Source organism: Durio zibethinus, chromosome 28 (genome assembly GCF_047325235.1).
Source record: "Durio zibethinus cultivar Kanyao isolate XHJ-2024 chromosome 28, ASM4732523v1, whole genome shotgun sequence".
Taxonomy (NCBI): domain Eukaryota; kingdom Viridiplantae; phylum Streptophyta; class Magnoliopsida; order Malvales; family Malvaceae; genus Durio; species Durio zibethinus.
The window spans coordinates 5,558,608-5,566,241 of NC_143189.1; the positions used below are offsets into that span (position 1 = coordinate 5,558,608).

The 7,634-nt window shown below is 32.6% G+C and overlaps 1 pseudogene across 1 annotated transcript; it reads right to left on the bottom strand.

Moving 5' to 3' along the window:
• Window positions 1–341: 341 nt before the first annotated feature.
• LOC111281028 (inorganic pyrophosphatase 2-like) lies at window positions 342–2,093 on the bottom strand (annotated as a pseudogene). The gene is made up of 4 exons (XR_016335002.1): window positions 1,833–2,093; window positions 1,620–1,741; window positions 1,304–1,506; window positions 342–901 (listed from the first exon to the last, which is right to left on the bottom strand). The product of XR_016335002.1 is annotated as an inorganic pyrophosphatase 2-like (transcript).
• Between the last annotated feature and the right edge of the window lie 5,541 nt (window positions 2,094–7,634).

The following is a 7,634-nucleotide window of genomic DNA, read 5'->3' on the forward strand; positions in this document are numbered from 1 at the left end:
AACCTTACAATTAAAGAGGTAAAACTTTTCCATAGCTAAGAACTTAAGTAACTTCTTGGTCATGAAAATAGCAATCTCCGTATTAAAATGTTAATCATGAAATTAAATCATTAATCCTATTGCATAATTCGTTCAATATGAACTAATCTAATTGGAAAATATATCTAAATTTGAATATCTATGCAAAAACAATAAGCAGATGATTTTTAAGTGATGTAAAAACTTGTGAATTTTGAAATTTAACGTTGTTAATTTATGTATGTAGTTATTTTTGGAGATAATATTTAATAAATTTAATATTCAAATCTTAACATCAAATCTTTCGTAACAAGAAAAAAAAAAACAAAAAATAATCTTTTATCTATAACTTTAAACGGATGAATTTAAACTGCTAAGACTTTGCAGGCATATTTTCATTGGCAAAGTTTATTTACATTCATTTCAAAAGTAGAGAAAAAAAGGCCATTTGGCCTAACAATCAATATCATATTGAGCAACTTCGCAATAGATGAGCATTGGCCTCCGATCTGCCCAACAACTAATTTATTGAGGAACTGGCAAAGCTTGAGGCAAGGCCTGGTTTGATGCTGAAATCGTTTGCAATTTGCAGTCAACAGAGATTAGTTGAGCAGAGTTATCCTTGTTTTCCTCAACAGAAATCATGTTGATTATTTGTAGCAAACACGCTCGAGCCCTTCACCATCACTCCATTCATGAATCTCCGCCTTGATGAGCGAAAGGTTCCCGCAAATTAAATCCCAGACTGGAAAATTCTTCCTGGGCATCATATAGTCTGCTTTTCCAAGCCTTAGACTTGGGCAGTAATCACCGGTACCATCTCCAAGGTAGATGATTTTTTTCTTACCCTCTAAAGAAGCTTGAATCCTTTCAATGATCATCCCGTTACACAAAGCAGAAGCCAAAATTAAAATTGTTGACATCTTATTTCATGATTGTCATTAAATTTATATGATTGTTGACCTATGTCAAGATCTTGGGTTTGTTTATGACCTTACATGAGCCATTACTTTAATAGATTAAGTGGGGTCAAGAAAAGAAGTTGACATATCTAAAATGAAAATAGATTTAAAAAATAAAGAAATAAATAAAAACTCCAAGCAAGTTGGACGAATTTGACTCTGTACATGTGGAATACCATCAAGTAATAAAATTTTCTAGAAATTTTCACTTAGTATGAAAAATTTAGGTCTTCCTAAAAAAGTTTGGTGTCTTGATTTAAAATATTTACAATTGTGATATTCATGAAATTAAATCTCATGTTACTGATGGAAAACATATGATACCTTGCACATATTTGGGGGGCAGAGGTTGCAGCCATGAGAACTCTTGGTGAAATCATGGTAAGGAATGATCCTCAGCCTCCCTTCTTCATCAACAAAGCCGGGGTTGGTGTTGATCTCTGAGAAATATTCCCTCATTCGAAGATGCTCCAGAATTGTCTCAACGAAGAACATGTTTGCATCACTCACAATCCTGAGTTCACACCTGAAAAAATATTCAAACCAATTTGATCACCCTATATTTCTATTGCTTCAAACTGTAGTTTTTATAGTCACAGGTCAAACACCAAGAGGAGAAGCATAGAAAAAAAGGAGTACCCTAAAGAATGAGCCGATTTAATAGCAGGGACGATCCTAGGATGGATAGGAGCTCGTTTCAGAACCTCAGCAATGTCACCACTGGTTTTTTCTTGGGCATGAAGCTCCTTCATCATCCTGTCCTGTAATTTTATACCACAAACACTGACTTTCAATTTTTATAAATGTAAAGCCAACAGAAAGAGAAATTGCAGAGGGCTTAATATGGGTTACCATGAGAGAATTCCAGGGCATGGTCGGAAGAAGCTGGTTGAACAAGTCGGTGAAACCCAAGTCATCGACAACCCAGTTATCACTATCACAGTCGATGATGGTGTTGTGAAAATCAAAAACCACAACATTTCCAGCCATCTCTCTGAATGAAAATCAAACAAAATACAAAACAAGATTGGAAAAACTCAGCAACTCTTTGAATGTTTTCTTGTTGGTATAGCAACGTAACAGGGGATGGGTATTTATATGCAAACAATGGATTTTATTTTATGTCAAAGGAATATTACGTGAAGGGGTTATTAGGTGTAAGTAGGAAGCAATAAGTAGGACACAAGAAGCCCTTTTTCCTGCAAGCTTCCTACGCAGCACATACTAATCTGATACAACTGCTTGTAAATTATTACTTCGGTACAAGCAATATTAACCTTTTGATGGATGACTTTTGAACCATGTGATTAATGAAGTTTAATAAGCGGATCGGGGGTAAAAAGGTGTAGGTTAATTATGAAAGGGATTAGGTTTAAGGCTTAAGGTTTATCAAACTCCTCTCCATTGCTCCATTCGCATACTTGTGCCTTTACTAGCCTCCTGTTTTTGCAAATCAATTCCCAAACTGGGAAATTCTTCCTTGTCATTACATAGTCCCCATCTCCCTTCTTCAAACTTGGACAGAAATCGCCAAGCCCATCACCGAGGTAGATTATTGCTTTCTTCTCCTCCTCGGGCATGAGAGAGACTTGGATCCTTCCAATCATAATACCCTATTAAGAAAGAATTCAATCATTAGTCAATAGGATGGGAAGAAAATTGAAATAACTTAAAAATAATTATAGCATAAAATTATATATCTTACAGCTAATCATGCTTTGGATTCATTACGTTTACTAAACATTAGAATTCAGTGACAGATGCATATGGTATAGTCGGGCATTCATGTACACCTCCAAAGGTTGGAAAATAAAAAATGTTTTCTTTGGACACCTTCAAATTTTCTTTTTGAACATATCTTTCTTAATTCCTTATTCTTTAATCCTTCACTCACTGCCACTATCTAATATCCAATCACATCTCACAGTTAGTTAATGCCCAACACACCTCCATAAAAAAAATCTTGCATCCGCTACTGTTAAAATTCAGTCATATTTCACGCATGAATGCATGATTCATGTTGTTAATAACTAGTATGATTTTCAAGTTAAAAATGATATACCTTGCACATGTTTGGAGGGCAGGGATGATGAAATCCATGAGTAGATTGAGTGAAATCATGATGAGGCAAGATCCATAGCCTGCCTTCTTCACTTACCAAACCTGGGTTGGTATTGATCTCTGAAAAGCATTCCCTCAGGCCATGATGCTTCAAAATTGTGTCGATGAAGAACACGTTCGCATAACATACAATCTTCAAATCTCACCTGAAATTAATAATGGCATAAGAGTTTTTTTTTTTCTAGCGAGAAAACCAGAAAGAAACTTTAAATATACATGCCGGTAGGATTGTAGTTCGCAGGAAGGAAACTCCTGAAGCTAAGAAATGTTGCCTGGGAGCTTATAAAGTGTATGGTCTTGCGACGGAGGAATAATATCACAGGCTGCAATCCCTGAGATGCAACTGTGGCATCTGCTCTCTCAAGAAACAATTGGATTCAATATCTCACTTCTTCTCTACTGATAAGGGATATGCAGCAGATGTTGGCTGGTCTGACCTTTACTGAACAAGAAGATGTTGTTTGGCAGGCATCAAAGTCTAGCAAGTTCATACTTTCAAATACATGGGACTGGATCAGGGATAGGCAACCCACTGTGGTTTGGCATAAACTGGTCTGGATTCCTCTTCACTCACCAAACATAGTTTTATCACTTGGCTTGAGGTTCTTATAGAGTGAGCACAGTAGCTAATATTAGGAGTTGATGTACTCAAATGTCACTAGGGATCATCTTTTCTTTTCTTGTGACTTCTCAAAGCAAGTTTGGCAATTAGTTTTAGCAAAAGTGAAGTGTGTTTTTGATTGCAATATCCAAAAATGACAGCAGGAGCTCGATTGGATTATTATAGATGAAACTTTTAAGACTATGATTCTGAGAGGAGTGTGAACAAGTATAAATATATCACATATGGCACGCGAGGAATTCTCCAAAACCTGGTGTTTGTTCTCTAAACATTGACAAATACTTTGCTAGACATTCGTTTTAATGTAAAGTTTTGCCTCTTAAAATTTGTAAAAAATATGAATAATCCATCTATTAGTTCTGTATGTAAAAATTGAGTGCCGGGATTGTATAGGAAATGCAAAAGCTCATTGTTTGATTTGTTGACTGGTAGCCTCCTACTTCTTTGGATCAATGAAATACCATTTATGAAAAAAAAAAAAAACTAAATATACACGAACAGAGAGAAAAATGTATGCATAGTGCAAAGCATGAGCCGATTTAATGGCTTTGATGATTCGGGGATGCATCGCAGTTGTTTTTAGAACAGCTACAATGTCATCAATTTTTATTCCTTATGAATGAAGTTTTTTCATCATTAGATCCTGTTTTGTAAATAAAAAAATAAACCCTGGTTCTTACATTTGGAAAAGAAGGAAAAAGAAAAAACATAAATTAAAAGACTAACCATAAGAGAGTTCCAAGGCATGTAGGGAGGAGTTGATTGAACAACTATGTAGCACGTCAGAGATCTAAGACATTTGAAATTCAAGTTAATTGATTTATGAAATTATTTTTAAGAGTTGATATCTAGAGACTTAAATCTCAACATTTACAATCATTTCTCATATTCTCAAATGGTCTCCTTAATAAAAAAAAAAGTCTATAATAAGAAATTAATTATGTTTAATTTGTTTGAATTGTCAAGTTACTTTATTCTAAATTTTAAAATTTTTTACTTTTTTAAAAATATGTTTAGATTTTAAGTTATATAATCAGAAACAAGTAATTTATAATCATACTTCACATAAAAATCATTTCTAGTTTATAAGATTTAAATTTAAATTATAATTTCAAATTCTTTCTAATAATTATATCATGTAAAATCAAGATATATTTAAATTTATGCTTTATTCTGATTCTTAATCTCTTTATTATTAGAATAATTAATCTACATAAGTATCTACATATATATTCATATCCATAACGTGTTTCTATAAAAGTGAGAAAATTTCTCATCAAGAAGAATCAAAGCATGTAAGGAATATTGAACCTTTGGAATTTACCTAGTACAAGCAGATAGAGAAGCATTTCTACAGAAGCTGTATAACATGAGTAGGGTTTAAAAGAATAAAAAGTTAGACAAATAAATTAAATAGGTTCGGTTTTTGTTTTAATAATTATATTTATTTACGCTATAGTAAAGTACGTGCAAAACATTAGTTTAAAATTTAATTCAGTTAACTTATAAAATTATTTTTAAAAAATAGTATTCAATTAAAATTTAAATTTCAATACATGTATTCTCTTCTTGTATTCCATGTAATCTTTTGTAATAAAAAATTGAGTCATGTGATGCTTTTTTGTTAATTTTTTATTATTTGTTAATCTACCTATTCTACAGTATATTATTAATTTAATAACCACTACTCCACTTAATTATTCTTAACCTTGCAATTAAAGAGGTAAAACTTTTCCATTGATAGGAACTTACTCAAGTAACTTCTTGGTCATGGAAATAGCAATCTCCATATTGAAGTGTAAATCGTGAAATTAAATCATTAATCCTACGACACAATTCATCCAATAGAAACTAATCTAGTTGGAACATATATCTAAATTTGAGTATATGTGCAAAAACAATAGGCGGACGATTCTTAAGTGATGAAAAATTTGGGTAATTTGAAACTAAACTTTAGTAGTTCATGTATATAGTTGTTTTAGGAGAAGGTATTCAATAAGTTTAAGGTTTAAATCTTAACACTTTCTTTCATTTCAAAATTACGATCTCCTTTGTAACAAAAAAAAAACTAGAAATAATCTTTTATTTGTAACTTTAAACTGGTGAATTTAAATAATAATAATAATAATAAAAATACAACAAAAGGAAGTTCATTTGCTCCTCAAATAAAATGATTTGAAATAGCTATCAGATATATGGAAAGGTATGAGTCAGTCTAGATAGTTTGCTTTTTGTGAAAAGTATGGTTATGTTACACATTTCCTTTTAATGGTAGTTGAACTTTCCCTCATTACAGTAACAGTGCAATTTTGGGATCCTTCATATAGATGCTTCATTTTCAATAAGGTGGACATGACACCGACTATAGAGGAGTATTTTACATTGATGGGTTTGCATATCTAATTACCAGATAAGATATATGTTAGGAGGCAAAAATCAACATTTCGTAAAAAACTCAGATGTCATGAAGTCAAAAAGGAAGATGTAAATGTACAGGTTTAAGAAAAAAAATGACCATATTTGTCTACCTTGAGAGTTTTTCCATAATTTTATCATAAAGCATCTGAATGATGATCAAGGGTTAGATATATTTGCTTTAGCCATATATGGCATGGTAGTCTTTCCTAGAATTTTAAGTCATGTTGATATAGAAGTGATTGATTTTTTCTAGCATGTGGAAAAAGGTTGCAATCCTTCTTCTGCAATCTTAGTTGAAACAATTAGATCCCTGAATTATTTATATAAAAAAGGCAAAGGGTGCTTTGTTGGATGCATGCCATTATTATATTTGTGAATGAAAAGTCACTTTATGTGTAAGAAGAATGCATTTTCCAAACTCTACTTTCATAATCGAGCTTCAATTAAGCAATTTTATAAGAATGAATGGCCAAAGCCCAAACCTAAGGAGGAATGGATGGTCTTACTACAAGGTCTTGTTTGCACCCAAGTGAAATGGTTAGTTCTATGAATGGATCGTGAACTGATGTTATATCAATGTAGAGATGAAATAGGGGTCCCATTTCTAGGTTTATATAGAGCAACAAGTTATGTATCGCTTATGATTTGAAAGTAGTTTGGGGCTGAGTAATTCATTCTTATGACGTTACAAACTCACTCAACCAGATTTTTTACATAGTGAGTTAAAAATACTGCAAATGGTGGATAATGTGATGAAGGCATGGAAAAAGCCTAAAAGAGTGAATCATTGGTCAGTTATTGATAAAGTTCATAGGTATTTGGTGTGGAAAGCCAGGAAGGGCAAGTACGTTGTGTTTACATTTAAAGATTATTGCCAGCCAGTGAATTCAAAGTTAGATGAAATACCCTCAAAGTTAGAGTTTGCAAGGAAATAATTTAAAGCTAAGAAAGACAAGATAAAGCAAGAGATTGAATGCCTTTAAAAAGAGAGAAAGCTAAGGAAAACACTCCCAATGCCTTGAATCTGTATTTTTTCGTTGTTAGCAACTACAATATCTCTATACTTCTCATTCTCTTCAAACTCCACAAAATAACTCCTATCATTACAAACATGAACTATAGCAGCTGAATCTAAAAGCCAACCTTTTATCACCTTTTAAATTTTGAGTTTCATCTACATAGGTCATCAAAACAACATCATCATCATCAAACACAACAGCAACAGTATCACTCTTTCCTTTATCCAATTTTTTTTCATCATTCACCCTTTTAAAAGTAGTCATATCCCTTCTTAGCTTCTTGTAGTGTACTTGGATATGTCCCTTTTCATCATAATAATAACATTTTATGTCACTATAATATTTATCTCTGGACTTGGATCTTTCTCTTGATACATCAATCTTTTTTTGAGTCTTCCCTCAATCAAAACCCTCTATAGCTAGTGTACTCTCCCCAGGTAATGAGTTTTGTGCTCCATAAACCTTTCGTTCTCA